Source organism: Ovis aries, chromosome 3 (genome assembly GCF_016772045.2).
Source record: "Ovis aries strain OAR_USU_Benz2616 breed Rambouillet chromosome 3, ARS-UI_Ramb_v3.0, whole genome shotgun sequence".
In the NCBI taxonomy this organism is placed as follows: Eukaryota; Metazoa; Chordata; class Mammalia; order Artiodactyla; family Bovidae; genus Ovis; species Ovis aries.
This window is the reverse complement of record NC_056056.1, coordinates 39,967,388-39,985,207: the sequence shown is the minus strand read 5'-3', so window position 1 is coordinate 39,985,207 and position 17,820 is coordinate 39,967,388.

The window sequence follows — 17,820 nt, the reverse complement described above, 5'->3', positions numbered from 1 at the left end:
AGTTACTACAAATAACACACGACTAAGGAGTGGGATTTGAGGGTGGAGTATTTACTCAAATTAGTTGGAATTCTTGGAATAGATTTGCCTGTTCTCTCATTTATTTAATTATTAATTCAATAATTTGTTTATCTATCTTTTTCTCTGGACTATAGTCCAGTACTGCTTTATATACTTTGTAGTTCAAATTGTTCTGGCTCTGGCCATTGGGATTTCTTTTAGTTGGCTCCTGTGTCCCTTTGACATAACCCATCATTGCGGTTTTACTTATTTTAACAATTTTTAGCAAGATGCTCCAGGCTCATCTTGTATATTTCGTGTCCTAGTCTAGAATCATCTATTTCTCCATGGAGCCCTCATTTCTTTTATTGGGGATAGTGCATCAAGATCTGGGCAGTAGGTGTGTGTGTCTTGGTCAGTTTAGGCTGCTGTGACAAACTATCACAGTGTGTGTGTGTTAATCACTCAGTTGTGTCCAACTCTTTGCAACCCCATAGACTGTAGTCCGCCAAGCTCCTCTGTCCATGAAATTCTCCAGGCAAGAATACTGGAGTGGGTAACCATTCCCTTCTGCAGGGGATCTTCCTGACACCAGGGTTCAAGCCTGGGTCTCCTGCATTACAGGCTGATTCTTTACTGTCTGAGCCACCAGGGAAGCTCCTGGGAAGGCTGCTGTGACAAACTACCATAGACTGTCTGACAAACAACAGAAATTTATTTTTTACAGTTCTGGAAACTAGATATCCAAGATCAGGGTGCCAGTATATTTGGGTTCTGGTAAGGGCTTTTTTCTCCACTGCAGACTGCTGTCTTCTTGTGGTATCCCCATGTAGTAGAAAAGCAGAGAGAGAGAAAGCAAGCTATCTTGTGTCTTTGTATTAGGGCACTAATGCCATTCATGTGGGCTCCACACTCATGGCCTAATTACCTTCCAAAGGCTCCATCTTCTAATACCATCACATTGGGGGTTAGAATTTTGACATATGAATTTTGGAGGGACATAAACATAAAGTCCATAGTATTGTGGCTGTTGCTACCAGGGTGTTGTTGCCTCTTGGCTCTCAGCTAACAAAGCTAGAAGATATATGTGTGGAAATGCTTTCATTGAAGCAAATGGATGTATGCACAGATAAACTTTTATATTTCTTTGATCATTTCCACATGAATTTTGTGTCTCTGTGTCTGTTGGGAGGTTCAGTTCAGTTCAGTTCAGTTCAGTTCAGTTGCTCAGTCATATCCGACTCTTTGCAACTCCATGGACTGCAGCACACCAGGCTTCCCTGTCCATCACCAACTCCTGTTAGGAGGAATTGCTGTTTACTATGTGTACTTGGTTCATTGGAACCAACTCATTGGAAAAGACCCTGATTCTAGGAAAGATTGAAGGCAGGAGGAGAAGGGGATGACAGAGGATAAGATGATTGGATGGTATCACTGATTTGATGGACATGAGTTTGAGCAAGCTCCAGGAGTTGGTGATGGACAAGGAAGCCTGGCATGCTGCAGTCCATGGGATCACAAAGAGTCAGACACAACTGAGCAACTGAACTGAACTGATGGGTGCTTGCTTACATATTTTGCACTGGAGGCCCACTGGGCAGAGACTAGATATTCTCAAATGGGATTACATAAATTAATAATTTAAAGCTTTCCTTTTGTTGGGAGATATTTCTCCATGGATCTCTTGTGTTTCTCTACAATTTGTAAGCAGAGGCACTGTCTTTTCATGGATATTTGTATAGTGAAAAACAACCTTGGAAGGTAGAGAGAGGGTGTCTCTCCAGAGCAAGGGCAGATTTGTTTACTGTCCAATATCATTTCACATGCTAGCAAGGTAATGTTCAGTGTCCTTCAAGCTAGGCTTCAACAGTATGTGAACCAAGAACTTCCAGATACACAAGCTGGATTTAGAAAACACAGAGGAATCAGAGATCAAATTGCCAACATCTACTGGATCATAGAAAAAGTGAAGGAATTCCAAAAAAACATCTACTTCTGCTTCATTGACAATGCTAAAGCCTTTGACTGTGTGGATCACAAAAACTGTGGAAAATTCTTCAAGAGATGAGAATGCCAGATCGCTTTGCCTGCTCTCCTGAGAAAACTGTCTGCAGGTCAAGAAGCAACAGTTAGAACCAGACTTGGAACAACAGACTGGTTCAAAATTGGGAAAGGATTAAGTCAAGGCTATATATTGTCATTCTGCTTATTTAGCTTATATACAGAGTACCTCAGGGGAAATGCCAGGTTGGATGAAGCTCAAGCTGGAATTAAGATTGGTGGGAGAAATATCAACAACTCCAGATATGCAGATGATACCATTCTAATGGCAGAAAGCAAAGAGGAACTAAAGAACCTCTTGATGAGGGTGAAAGAAGAGAGTGAGAAAGATGGCTTAAAACTCAACATTCAAAACACAAAGATCATGGCATCTGGTCCCATCATTTCATAGCAAGTAGATGGGGGGAAATGGAAACAGTGACAGGTTTTATTTTCTTGGGCTCTGAAATCACTCTGGATGGTGACTACAGAAATGAAATTAAAAGATGCTTCTCTTTGGAAGAAAGGCTATGACAAACATAGACAGTGTATTTAAAAAGCAGAGACATCACTTTTCCAACAAAGGTCTGTCTAGTCAAAATTCTTGTTTTTCTAGTATGAATGTGAGAGTTGGCCCATAAAGAAGACTGAGCACTGAAGAATTGATGCTTTCGAACTGTGGTGTTGGAGAAGACTCTTGAGGGTCCCTTGGACACCAAGGAGATCAGACCAATCAATCCTAAAGGAAATCAACCCTGAATATTCATTGGGAGGACTGATGCTGAAGCTGAAGCACCAATACTCTGACCACCTGATGGAAAGAGTCGACTCATGGAAAAGACCCTGAAGCTGGGAAAGATTGAAGGCAGGGGGAGAAGCGGGCAACAAAGGTTGAGATCATTGGATGGCATCACAGACTCAATGGACTTGAATTTGAGCAAACTCCAGTTGATAGTGAAGGGCAGAGAAGCCTGGAGTGTTGCAGTTCATGGGGTTGCAAAGAGTCAGACCCGACTTAGCAACTGAACAACAACAATAACAATAATAAAGATACTGTCTCCCTCTGAGGCAATGTTCGGGCAGGTTTGCTTGCAGCCCGTGATCAAAGATTCGGGTTCCCTAAGCTTGAGATTTCTCAGCTGTGACACAAACCTCCTGCATGTGCAGCATCCATCTGGGCCACTCCATCTTCCTCACAGTCCTTGCCTCGCCCCTCGCAGTCCTCACAGGGGTAAGAAGAACAACACAGACATGAAGCTTATCCTGCCTGCTGTGCTGTGAGTAACAACGTCCTTTGTCCCATCCTAATACGTGAACCGTGAACTTCCAGATGTTCAAGCTGGTTTTAGAAAAGGCAGAGGAACCAGAGATCAAATTGCTAACATCCGCTGGCTCATGGAAAAAGCAAGAGAGTTCCAGAAAAACATCTATTTCTGCTTTATTGACTATGCCAAAGCCTTTGTGTGGATCACAATAAACTGTGGAAAATTCTGAAAGAGATGGGAATACCAGACCACCTGACCTGCCTCTTGAGAAACCGATATGCAGGTGAGGAAGCAACAGTTAGAACTGGACATGGAACAACAAACTGGTTCCAAATAGGAAAAGGAGTATGTCAAGGCTATATATTGTCACCCTGCTTATTTAACTTATACGCAGAGTACATCATGAGAAATGCTGGACTGGAAGAAGCACAAGCTGGAATCAAGATTGCCGGGAGAAATATCAATAACCTCAGATATGCAGATGACACCACCCTTATGGCAGAAAGTGAAGAAGAACTAAAAAGCCTCTTGATGAAAGTGAAAGACGAAAGTGAAAAAGTTGGCTTAAAGCTCAACATTCAGAAAACGAAGATCATGGCATCTGGTCCCATCACTTCATGGGAAATAGAAGGGGAAACAGCGGAAACAGCGTCAGACTTTATTTTTTGGGGCTCCAAAATCACTGAAAATGGTGATTGCAGCCATGAAATTAACGGACGCTTACTCCTTGGAAGAAAAGTTATGACCAACCTAGATAGCATATTCAAAAGCAGAGACATTACTTTGCCAACCAAGGTCCATCTAGTCAAGGCTATGGTTTTTCCTGTGGTCATGTATGGATGTGAGAGTTGGACTGTGAAGAAAGCTGAGCCCTGAAAAATTGATGCTTTTGAACTGTGGTGTCGGAGAAGACTCTTGAGGAGAGTCTTCTCTCCTGCAAGGAGATCCAACCAGTCCATTATGAAGGAGATCAGCCCTGGGATTTCTTTGGAGGGAATGATGCTGAAGCTGAAACTCCAGTACTTTGGCCACCTCATGAGAAGTGTTGAGTCATTGGAACAGACTTTGATGCTGGGAGGGATTGGGGGCAGGAGGAGAAGGGGACGACAGAGGATGAGATGGCTGGATGGCATCACTGACTCGATGGACATGGGTCTGAGTGAACTCCGGGAGTTGGTGATGGACAGGGAGGCCTGGAGTGCTGCAATTCATGGGGTCACAAAGAGTTGGACACGACTGAGTGACTGAACTGAACTGAAGGTCTGAAAGTCTGGTATCTGATGTCAGCTTCCATAAAACCGTGGAGACAAACTTGTAAACTCGCACATAGGTGAACCTCAGACTCTTCCCTGGTTTTGACACCTCCATTTAGGTTGAGTACTAGCAGCATTCTGATACTGAGAAGAATAAGTTTTTAGAAGTTTAAATTAAAAGAATTAAAACATCAAGGTGAAATCATGACTTACATATAATAAAGTGAAAACTTTATTTAGCTCATGAATTAAAGTGGGAACCAGCCAGATATCACAATTGGTTCAAAGAAGAAGTCAGAGACAAATTCATATTGAGGAAAGGAGCGGGAAAGTCAATTTACAAATGGACAGAAAGTTGGCTTTTTCCCTGAGGAGTGGAGCAGGGTTGAAACTCCATTACAATTCATTTGCGTGTTCATAGACAAGAATTGTTTGCATTGCTATCAGTTATCCACAATTTATAGGGCTGTAAAATAATTCAAATACAAGGAAAAGCACAAACTTCATAGAATTAGAGAACCTGCAAAGTTGTGCCGTAAATGATGCCTAGTTTTCCACTGGAGACACACAATAATCTCACACAATAATCTTTTTTGTTTATTCCAAAGTCTTAACATTTCCTTATACCAATAAAATATACTAGAAGAATTGTTTCCAAGGTACTGATCCAGTGTGGGAGAATTAAAAGGAATATGGTTCACTCATGTCTGACTCTGTGTGACCCTATGGACTGTAGCCTGCCAGGCTCCTCTGTTCTTGGGATTCTCCAGATAAGAATACTGGGGTGGGTTGCTATACCCTCCTCAAGGGGAACTTCCCAACCCAGGGATTGAACCCATATCTCCTGCATTGCAGGCAGTTTTTTTTTTTTAACCACTTTGCGACAGGGGAGGTCCAAAAAGAATACAGAAAGAGACTTAAAAGTAAATCTAGACACATACACATAAAAAATATATTAATAGAAAAGGTTCTAATTGTGTGATCTGGGAATGGCATCTATAGAGTAGCGGGCGGGCATGTATGTGCTAAGTCACTTCAGTCGTGTCTGACTCTTTGTGACCCCATGGACTGTAGCCCACCAGACTCCTCTGTCCATGGGACTCTCTAGGCAAGAACTACCAGAATAGAAGATTTGCTAACTATTCTGGTAAGAGAACTACTAGGACCAGACAGTTCACTCTATTGACCACTAGGGGTAGCTAAGCAAGCATAAGGACTCCTGGCAGGAGGAGAAGCCCGGATGGTGGTATCTAACACACCCCCGATAATGTTCAGCTGATGAACAAGCTTGGGATGCTCCTTGGTGGCAAGACATTTTTACCTAGTCCAGGGCCTGGCACACATGGTAAGCATTCAATACATAGTCCTTTAAAGGAATTACTTGGAGCGCAGGGGATGTTTTTGCACTGTAGGCGTTCAAGAGACAGCTTTTGGAGAAAGGATTCTTTAAGACCTCTGGTGATATTAAGACAAAGAGAGAAAACATTATAAATTAGAAATCAGTGCATTAGTTAAGCAAAAATAGATACATGTAGCCATGCAATCCGACTTGATAAATTTATGGTGTGTTGCCTGTATAAACACCTAAGCAGCAAAATACTTGTTTCAATGCAGATGTGGCAAGTCATCCTTTTATTTGTTTCTGTTTTACTTAGATGTCATCAAATGCCAACTCTTCCTCTCCTATCCCCCCAGAAAACCTTTCTACTAATTTTTTTTTTTTTTTACTAATTTTGGTGCAGTGAGAAACTGATGGCAAGTCACCTATAATTTTAGGGAACAGATTAGGGTAAAATGAAAAGTGAAAAGTTAGAGGAACAAGGACTGCTGGTGAGGAGAAGAGGGAATCAGGAAGCCCTTAGGAAACCCCAAGAACGGATTTTTTTCCTGCCCTTGACTTTCCTGGCTCCTCGCACACCTTCTGTGGACATTTGTCAGATTTGCCTGCCTAGGGGCCCTTCACTCTTCTACTATTAATAGTAGATTAATAGTGATTTTACTCTGGGGATGAGTCCCTCTCCCAATGCACTGTCCTGATGGGGCTGCTCAGATGACTGAAGGGTCAGCTCCAAGTCAAGCTAGGCCAACCAAGGGTGAGGGGCCCTGAAAACTCTTGCAGGGCCTGAAAACCACAAGTTCTTTCAGTTTAGTGGTTCAAAGAGACTGTCCCATTACCTCTTGCGTCTTAGAATCTCACAGCTGTCCAGTTTTCTGTCATTTCAAAGACTGGAGTCTTTATTTCTTCAAGTCCATGAGCCAGCCCACACTCTTCTAAGTAAGTTCCTATTTGCCTGTATAAGCCAGAGTTGGTTTCTGTGTGACTGCAGCCAAAGAATGCTAACTGATATAATAGGGAAAGTGAACTAGTCAAAAATTTAGTCCTGTGTTACTTCCGTAATCTCAGCTGAACTTATCATTGAAAAGGACTAGCCATAAGGAAATGGAGACTCCTTGAAAATGAGGCATTCCTAACATTTATGGGCACCTATTATGTTCCAGACTTTTCTAATCATTTGCAAGTATTCTTATTTAAGAATACTTAGATAAAGAATGCTTACATAAGAATGATCCAATTGAATAAATGTTATTATTCCCATCTTACACATGAAAAGACTGAGGCATAGGTGATTAATCCAATGTGGTCATTTTCACATAGCGAGATTAACATTCTCAAAGTTTGTTTTATGGAATATTAGTTTTCCAGAGTGTATTAGTTTCCTAGGGCTGCTGAAACAAAACACGAGAAACAAGGAGACATATGCAGGGGTTAAGTCAGCCGCCTGTTGCTCTGGCTAAGCCATGAGAAAATCACCATGGGAAAAGAATAAAAGCAAAATGTAGCAATGCAGCATAACCCAAATAAAAGTACACTGGGTCGATCAGTTGAGTCATGCCCTGCTAAGCTAAGGAAAAACATAGGGTAGACCTTGGAACGCCCGGTCAGCACAAGTTCAGAACACTGCTTGTGCACACACTAAGATGCTTTCCCAAGGCATATGTGGGTCTGTGACCTCCAGCTAGGTGACAGCCTTTGTACAAGAAAATAACAAAGATTAGTTTAAAGTAATCAATAAAATGGGAGACGTGACTGGGGACACAGGAGGCTGACTTCATCCTAACACAACAGATACTTTCTGCTTGCCAAGACACTAAATAAAAGTGATGTGTTTCCGAGGAACAGGGCTCTTGATCCAAGAGGTCTTGAGTCCCCTGGTCCCATCTTTAAAACTTTAATTCTGTCTCTAGTTTCTTTTTCCCAAACTGTGCGTTGACCACATTTGATCTCTACCTGCTGTGCTGGCTGCAGCACGTGGCGCCAAACGTGGGGCTCGAAAGTGAAGGAGAAGGAAACTGAAGTTGAAATATCCCCGCACAACCCTGAGGAAGAGTGGGGTGAGGCCTCTGAAAATCCCCCTTTGCGGTAAATAACACTCCCTCAGGCACTGAAACCGGAGTTAAATATGGGAAATTCAGAGAGCTCAGAACAACCCTGACCGTATATATACCTCTTAAGGCAGTGAAAGCAGGGGCAACAAAAATAAGTGAGTGCTGGCTATTGGAGCTTTTACAAACCGTTGAGAAACATTGCTCACGGTTCCCCTCTCTCGGTACTTTAGATTTAGGAAAGTGGGAGAACGTAAATAACGAATTAGAGACACTTCTTTACAAGGGAGTGCCCTTGCCTGTATCTAGCTGGTCAATTTGGACGCTGATAAAAGCTATTTTAGAACCTCTTCAGACCCCAGAAAGCTCAGAAGGAAGGGAGGATGAAGGTGAAAACCCATCAAAGGGAGAACCTGAAAATGCAAAGCCCGAGGGGATATAAGAAAAAACACAGGCGGCCCTTAAGGCTACAGTTCCTTCTGCACATTTGTTTGGGGAGGACGAATTTCCTTTACCTTCTCTTCCTCCCCCTCCTGTCTTAACTGCTGGAGTAACTCAAGCTTTTCCTTCCTTGCCGCGGACCCCTCTTTCTGTCACCCCTCCAGAAAGGTATTTGGTGGGCTCGACGTGAGGGTGACATGGACGCTATGTCTATGGCATTTCTAGTGACAATTCATGAACTGATAGCTCCTGGGAAAGATCCTAATAATCCTAATGGGGTGTATGAGGCTGTACACAAACAGATTCCCTTCAAAATACTAAAGGAACTTAAGCACTGTTCAAAATTATGGAGTAAATTCTCCTTTTACCTTGGAAATAGTGCAGTGACTAGCTGAGGGTTCCCATTTGATTATGGTGGCTCATGACCAAGCCAGACAGATTCCCATCTCTTTTAATTTTTTTTTTAATGAATTTATTTTAATTGGAGGCTAATTACTTCACAATATTGTAGTGGCTTTTGCCATATGTCAACATGAATCAGCCGTGGGTGTACATGTGTCCCCCATCCTGAACCCCTCTCCCACCTCCTTCCCGATGCCATCCTTCAGTGTCATCCCAGTGCACTGGCCCTGAGGTCCCTGTCTCATGACTGAACATGTACTGGTGATCTACTTCACATACGGTAATGTACATGTTTCAATGCTATTCTGTCGTATCATCCCACCCTCGTCTTCTCCCACAGAGTCCCAAAATCTGTTCTTTATCTCTGTGTCTCTTTTGCTGTCTCGCATATAGGGTCATTGTTACCATCTTTCTAAATTCCATGTATATGCATTAATATGCTTTATTCGTGTTTTTCTTTCTGACTTACTTCACTCTATAATAGGCTCCAGTTTTATCCACCTCTTTAGAACTGATTCAAATGCATTCTTTTTAATAGCTTAGTAAAAGCCCCTGATGCTGGAAGAGATTGAGGGCAGGAGGAGAAGGGGACGACAGAGGATGAGATGGTTAGATGGCATCTCTGACTCAATGGACATGGGTTTGGGTGGATTCTGGGAGTTGGTGATAGAGGGAGGCCTGGTGTGCTGCGGTTCATGGGGCTGCAGAGTCAGACTGAGCGACTGAACTGAACTAAATTCCATTTTGTATATGTACCACAACTTTCTTATCCATTTGTCTGCCAATGGACATCTAGGTTGCTTCCATGTCCTAGCTGTTGTAAACAGTGCTGTGATGAATATTGGGGTACACGTGTCTCTTTCAATTCTGGTTTCCTCAGTGTGTATGCCCAGCAGTGGGATTGCTGGGACATATGGCAGTTCTATTTCCAGTTTTTAAAGGAATCTCCACACTGTTCTCTATAGTGGCTGTACTAGTTTGCATTCCCACCAACAGTGTAAAAGGGTTCCCTTTTCTCCACACCCTCTCCAGCATTTATTGTTTGTAGACTTTTTGATAGCAGCCATTCTGACTGGAATGAGATGGTACTTCATTGTGGTTTTGATTTGCATTTCTCTGATAATGCGTGATGTTGAGCATCTTTTCATGTGTTTGTTAGCCATCTGTACGTCTTCTTTGGAGAAATGTCTGTTTAGTTCTTTGGCCCATTTTTTAATTGGGTTATTTTTCTGGTATTGAGCTTTATGATCTGCTTGTATACTTTTGAGATTAATTCTCTGTCAGTTGCTTCATTTGCTATTATTTTCTCCCATTCTGAAGGCTGTCTTCTCACCTTGCTTATAGTTTCCTTCATTGTGTAAAAGCTTTTAAGTTTAATTAGGTCTTATTTGTTTATTTTTGCTTTTATTTCCACTACTCTGGGAGGTGGGTCATAGGGGATCCTGCTGTGATTTATGTCAGAGAGTGTTTTGCCTGTATTTTCCTCTAGGAGTTTTATAGTTTCTGGTCTTACATTTAGATCTTTAACCCATTTCAAGTTAATTTTTGTGTATGGTGTTAGAAAGTGTTCTAGTTTTATTCTTTTACAAGTGGTTGACCAGTTTTCCCAGCACCACTTGTTAAAGAGATTATCTTTCTCCACTGTATATTCTTGCCTCCTTTGTCAAAAATAATGTGTCCATAGGTGCGTGGATTTGTCTCTGGGCTATTTTGTTCCATCGATCTATATTTCTGTCTTTGTGCCAGTACCATACTGTTTTGATGAGTGTGGCTTTGTAGTATAGTCTGAAGTCAGGCAGATTGAGTCCTCCAGTTTCATTCTTCTCTCTCAAGATTGCTTTGGCTATTTGAGGTTTTTTGTATTTCTATACAAATTGTGAAATTATTTGTTCTAGTTCTGTGAAAAAGACCGTTGGTAGCTTGATAGGGATTGCATTGAATCTATAGATTACTTTGGGTAGTATACTCATTTTCACTATATTGATTCTTCTGATCCATGAACATGGTATATTTCTCCATCTATTTGTGTCCTCTTTGATTTCTTTCATCAGTGTTTTATAGTTTTCTATATATAGGTCTTTTGTTTCTTTAGGTAGATTTATTCCTAAGTATTTTATTCTTTTCATTGCAATGGTGAATGGAATTGTTTCCTTAATTTGTGGTGAATGGAATTGTTTCCTTAATTTCTCTTTCTGTGTTCTCAGTGTATAGGAATGCAAGGGATTTCTGTGTGTTAATTTTATATCCTGCAACTTTACTATATTCATTGATTAGCTCTAGTAATTTTCTGATGGAGTCTTTAGGGTCTTCTATGTAGAGGATCATGTCATCTGCGAACAGTGAGAGTTTTACTTCTTTTCCAATCTGGATTCCTTTTATTTCTTTTTCTTCTCTGATTGCTGTGGCTAAAACTTCCAAAACTATGTTGAATAGTAGTGGTGAGAGTGGGCACCCTTGTCTTGTTCCTGACTTTAGGGGAAATGCTTTCAGTTTTTCACCATTGAGGATAATGTTTGCTGTGGGTTTTTCATATGTGGCTTTTATTATGTTGAGGTATGCTCCTTCTATTCCTGCCTTCTGGAGAGTTTTTATCATAAATGGATGTTGAATTTTGTCAAAGGCTTTCTCTGCATCTATTGAGATAATCATATGGTTTTTATCTTTAAATTTGCTAATGTGGTGTATCACATTGATCGATTTGCAAATATTGAAGAATCCTTGCATCCCTGGGATAAAGCTCACTTGATCATGATGTATGATCTTTTTAATATGTTGTTGAATTCTGTTTGCTAGAATTTTGTTGAGGATTTTGCATCTATGTTCATCAGTGATATTGGTCTGTAGCTTTCGTTTTTTGTGGCATCTTTGTCTGGTTTTGGTATTTGGGTGATGAGTAGAGTTTGGCAATTTACCTTCCTCTGCAATTTTCTGGAAGAGTTTGAGTAGGATATGCATTCAGTTCAGTTCAGTTCATTCACTGAGTCGTGTCCGACTCTTTGAGACCCCATGAATTGCAGCACACCAGGCCTTCCTGTCCATCACCAACTCCTGGAGTTCACTCAAACTCACATCCATTAAGTCGGTGATGCCATCCAGCCATCTCATCCTCTGTAATCCTGCCCCCAATCCCTCCCAGCATCAGAGCCTTTTCCAATGAGTCAACTCTTTGCATGAGGTGGCCAAAGTACTGGAGTTTCAGCTTTAGCATCATTCTTTCCAAAGAACACCCAGGACCAATCTCCTTTAGAATGGACTGGTTGGATCTCCTTGCAGTCCAAGGGACTCTCAAGAGTCTTCACCAACACCACAGTTCAAAAGCATCAATTCTTCGGCGCTCAGCCTTCTTCACAGTCCAACTCTTACATCCATACGTGACCACTGGAAAAACCATAGCCTTGACTAGATGGACCTTTGTTGGCAAAGTAATATCTCTGCTTTTGAATATACTATCTAGGTTGTTCATAACTTTCCTTCCAAGGAGTAAGCGTCTTTTAATTTTATGGCTGCAGTCACCATCTGCAGTGATTTTGGAGCCCCCAAAAGAAAGTCTGACACTGTTTCCACTGTTTCCTCATCTATTTCCCATGAAGTGATGGGACCAGATGCCATGATCTTCGTTTTCTGAATGTTGAGCTTTAAGCCAACTTTTTCACTCTCCCCTTTCACTTTCATCAAGAGGCTTTTTAGTTCTTCTTCACTTTCTGCCATAAGGGTGGTGTCATCTGCATATCTGAGGTTATTGGTATATATTTCCTGGCAATCTTGATTCCAGCTTGTGCTTCTTCCAGCCCAGCATTTCTCATGATGTACTCTGCATATAAGTTAAAGAAGCAGGGTGACAATATACAGCCTTGACGTACTCCTTTTCCTATTTGAAACTAGTCTTTTGTTCCATGTCCAGTTCTAACTGTTGCTTCCATTAGCTCTTCTCTAAATCTTTGGTAGAATTCAGCTGTGAAGCCACCTGGTCCTGGGCTTTTGTTTGTTGGAAGATTTTTTTATTACAGTTTCAATTTCTGTGCTTGTGATGAGTCTGTTAAGATTTTCTGTTTCTTCCTGGCTCAGTTTTGGAAGGTTATACATTTCTAAGGATTTGTCCATTTCTTCCAAATTGTCCATTTTATTGTCATATAGTTGCTGATAATAGTCTCTTATGATTCTTTGTATTTCTGTGTTGTCTGTTGTGATTTCTCTATTTTCATTTCTGATTTTGTTGATTTGATTCTTCTCCCTTTTTTATTTGATGAGTCTGGCTAATGGTTTGTCTATTTTATTTATCTTCTCAAAGAACCAGCTCTTAGTTTTGTTGATTTTTGCTATAGTCTCCTTTGTTTCTTTTTCATTTATTTCTGCCCTAATTTTTATGATTTTTTTCCTTCTACTAACCCTGGGGTTCCTCATTTCTTCTTTTTCTAGTTGCTTTAGGTGTAAAGTTAGGTTATTTATTTGATTTTTCTCTTGTTTCTTGAGGTAAGCTTGTATTGCCAGGAACCTTCCCCTTAGTACTGCTTTTACTGAATCCCATAGGTTTTGGGTTGTCTTGTTTTCATGTTCATTTGTTTCTATGCATATTTTGATTTCTTTTTTTAATTTCTTCTGTGGTTTGTTGGTTATTCAGAGGTGTGTTGCTTAGCCTCCATATGTTTGTATTTTTAATAGTTTTTTTCCCTGTAGTTGACATCTACTCTTACTGCAGTGTGATCAGAAAAGATGCTTGAAATGATTTCAATTTTTTTGAATTTACCAAAGCTGGATTTATGGCACAGAATGTGATCTATCCTGGAGAATGTTCTGTGTGCACTTGAGAAAAGGGTGAAATTCATTGTTTTGGGGTGAAATGTCCTTTAGATATCAATTAGGTCTGACTGGTCCATTGCATCATTTAAAGTTTGTGTTTTCTTGCTAATCCCCATCATTTTAGTTCAATTGATAGGCAGTGGAAATTGGGGGAAAACTCAAGATCAAGTGCTTATGGAAGATCAGGCTGTAGAACAGGTGAGGTGATACTGCATAAGAGCCTGGGAGAGAATAGAGGTTAAAGGACAGGCTTTCTTTACTTTAAGAGAAGACCTCATCTGCCCAGAGAGACAGTCTCTGCTGGGACAACTTCTTATTAGTCTGTCCAGTCCTGTCATCAGAGCCAATTTGAACATTCTCTGGTGTAATTTTTAACTATGCTACTATGACTACGAAAAGAAAGATGGCAGTTTTGATACTGAATGGCCATGATATTCTTTAGACTCCAGAGAAAACTGGTTAAAATGATGTCTTTTTGAAATTGCAAAACCTGTTCTTCTTGCACATGTAATTAAAATTAAAATGTTGACTTGTTAAAATACTTTTTTGGAGCACCAATTCTGCCTGAGAAACAAAAACAGGTCTAGGCAAAAACCTAAAGTAAAATCTTATCATGTCCTTGGGATGCACAGCCCACTCTATCTGGGACTCCAGCCATGAACAAATTGGTGGAACTCAAACCAAGAAAAAGAGAAGGGGCAAAGAGACACTTTAAATATCAAGCAGAAAACTATGAGATCTCTGTCTATATGGCTATCAAAATTTATGTGTCTCAGTGTGTGTCTTTGTCCTTGGACAAAATTGCTAAAGGCTGTTTGGTCAATGAGCTCTATTTAATTGTCCTAAAGAGAAATAAGTGCTTACAAATCAATTCTAAATTCAAAAAACTTAAACTAAAATGAATTTCAGACTTGTGTAAACTGGAAAATATTCACTATTGAATTGATGCCTGGTATTAATGTTTATTTATCGACTTTGTGAAGATGCTTTTGCAAATGACATAGCTTTGAGTGGTTTATATTTACCAATCTACAGAATGATGATATAAGGTACAGTTCATGGTTGCTAAAGGAAAGTAAGCTATGTTTTTAATAAAAAGGTATAAGGAATGGAATTACATTCTATTAATAAAAAAGGAAGTACATCTGAACTTGCATGTGGCTGTTTTCTGAATGGGCAAATAGAGTGATGAATACAGAAGTGTAAAAAAGGTTTTTGGCAAGTGAAAGAGTTTTGTGCATGATACAAGTTTCTTAAGACATTAAGCTGCCTTTGAAATCTTTTATTGTTACTTTGACTAAATGAATAACTATTGTTTAACAATGAATTTAAGCTGGTACCAATCTGGAATTTGATTTTCTTTTCCTGTTAAAAAAAACCAAAGTCTTCTTGGAATATGGCTTTTGATAACAGACTATGTACATTTCTTTGTCTTTAAGTGATTCATATTTGCTTTTAAAATCTTTTGTTACTTTGATAAAATGAATGTGTTATTTCACAGTGATCTATGGAGACTATGACACACATAGATAAAGCTCATTCTGCTTATACAAAATTAACCCCTCATCAGGAAATTTAAAATGGGTAAACAATGGCTATAAACCAAACAGTCAGGGCTATGGGAAATCCAAGATGGCCGCTTGGCTTTTCCCGGCTGCCTGACAAACCTTACTTTTATTTGATAGGATAAAGCCTTACCTGGCTGTGGGGTTAATAATCTCACAATGAAGAAAAAAAAAGATTAAAATACATTTTCTGCAATCTCCAGTGATCAGAGCACCCACTTTGCTGGACAGGTCATACAGACACTGGCAAAAATTCCATGAGCTCCTTGGAGCCCATTACTTTCACTGATGTCCTTTGTTGTCAGGCAAGGACCACAGAACTGGTTACATGAGATTAAACAGACTGCTAAATATGAATACAATTTTCATGACTTTTTGTCTGACACATTACTGGCTTCTAATCTTTGTTTTCAGATATAAAAAAGCTTTTCTCCTCGAGTCACTGATGGTTTAAAACAACTTAGTGATTTACACCTGTGGGCAAAATTAAAACATTTTTCTTTCCTCTCTGCCTTATCCCTCCAGAAATTGAATACACATGAGTTCTGAACAGCCTCATCAAGGTAAAAAAGACTGTCTCCAGACATATACAAAAATCTCAGAGTATACTGGGGAGCCCAAACTCGTATAGATGAGATTAACAACAGGTTGGTGGATTTAAAAAATGCAATGCTACTCTTAGAAGATGAGGTACAATGTCTTAAGTTATAAATACACTTAAAGTGTGATTGGAACATTACTACTTTCTGTGTAACCCCCCAGGAATATAACCAATCTGAACACTCCTGGGAAAAAGTTAGACGGCACTTACAGGGCCATATAGCTGACAACCTTCCTCTTGGTATTAAAAAGCTACAGGCAAAAATCATTGGCATGCAGCATGGTTCTCTTAGACCATTAACAGGTGTAGATAAACTTCTAGGAACAGCAGAGAGCCTTAATTCATTGAGTCTTCTTGATGGATCAAAGGCATCGGAGGTGGTCTTACTGAAACACTAGCTATGTTTTGCTGTTTGTTGTTTTAGCTATAATCTTCTGTTTAGTCCTCAAATACATGCAAAAATCCCTCCGAGAACTAATGAAGAAAGAAATTGCGAGAGCAACATATCTTCTGCTACAAAAACAAAAACGGGTATATGCAGGGGTTACTTACTAGTCAAGCCACTTGTTGTTCTGGCTAAGCCGTGAGAAAATCACCATGGGAAAAGAATAAAAGCAAAATATAGCAATACAGAATAGCCAAAATAAAAGTACATTGGGTTGATCCGTTGGGGTTGTCATGCCCTGCTAAGCTAGGGAAAAACATAGTGAGGACCTTGGAATGCCGGGTCAGCATAAGTTCAGATGTTTTCCCAAGGCATATGCGTGTCTATGTACAAGGAAATAACAAAGATGGTTTAAAGTAATCAATAAAATGGGAGACGTGACCGGGGATACAGGAGGCTGATGATTTCATTGTAGCACAACAGATACTTTCTGCTTGCCAAGACATCAGTAAAAGTGATGTGGCTCTGAGGAATGGGGCTCTTGACTCAAGAGGTCTTGAGTTTCGTTTTTCTCAAACTGTGCATCAACCAATTTTGATCCCTAACTGTTGTGCTGGCCGCAGAAGACATAAAACACCAGAAAATGATCATTTCACAATCCTGGAGTCTGAAGTCTGAAGTTTAGAAGTCTGGAATCAACTGGCAGGGCCATGTTCTCTGTGACTGCTGTAGAAGAGAAACTTGCCTGCCTCTTCCAGCTTCTGGTATTTGCTGACAGTCCTTGACATTCTTTGGCATGTAGAGATATCACTCCAATTCTGCCTTTGCTCTCACATAACTGCTTTCTTTCTGTGTGTCTCTCTCCTCTTCCTTTGTTTTGTTTTGTTTTGTTTTTGATGTGGCCATTTTAAGAGTCTTTATTGAATTTGTAACAATATTCTGTTTTATGTTTTGGTTTTTTGGCCACAAGGCATGTGGGATCTTAGCTTCCTGATCAGAGATCAAACCTTCACCCACTGCATTGGAGGGTGAAGTCTTAATCATTGGGTGACCTGGGAAGTCCCCTTACTCTTCTTTTCAAGGAAACCAGTCATACTGGATTAAAGGCCAACCTACTCCAGTATGACCTCATCCTAACTAATTACATCTTCAGTAACACTATTGCCAAATAAGGTTGCATTCTAAAGTACTGGGCATTAGGACTTTTTTTTGTGGTTGAGGGTCATTTTTAGATATCCATGCTAAATATATTTTTGAGGGTTTTTTTTTCAATTCAACTTATAACAAGAATGTTGATAGAAATTGCTCAAAAAAAAATTCTGTGGTCAAATGAATTTGAAAAACACATTTTAAACAGCATGACAGTAGGATTCTTGGCTGTAGTGCTTGTGGGTGTGTGTGTGTGGGGGAGGGGGATCTTTAATTTGTACAGCTTCTCAGACATGTTTGAGTACTGGCTTCTTTTTACTGTGGGATTAACGTTCTGTGTGACACATGCTTCTCGTGCCAGGCAGGAGACCCAGCACCCTGGTAAGGATGCTCCCTACTCTTCTGTCCCTTACCTGCTGTGTATCCTCAAGACAATTCTTTTATTCTCTGAGCACAAGTGTCCTTACGTCTTGAGAGTTTTACAAAGGAACAGCATACTGTCCTCTATGGGTTTCTTGTAACAGCTACATTAAATGAG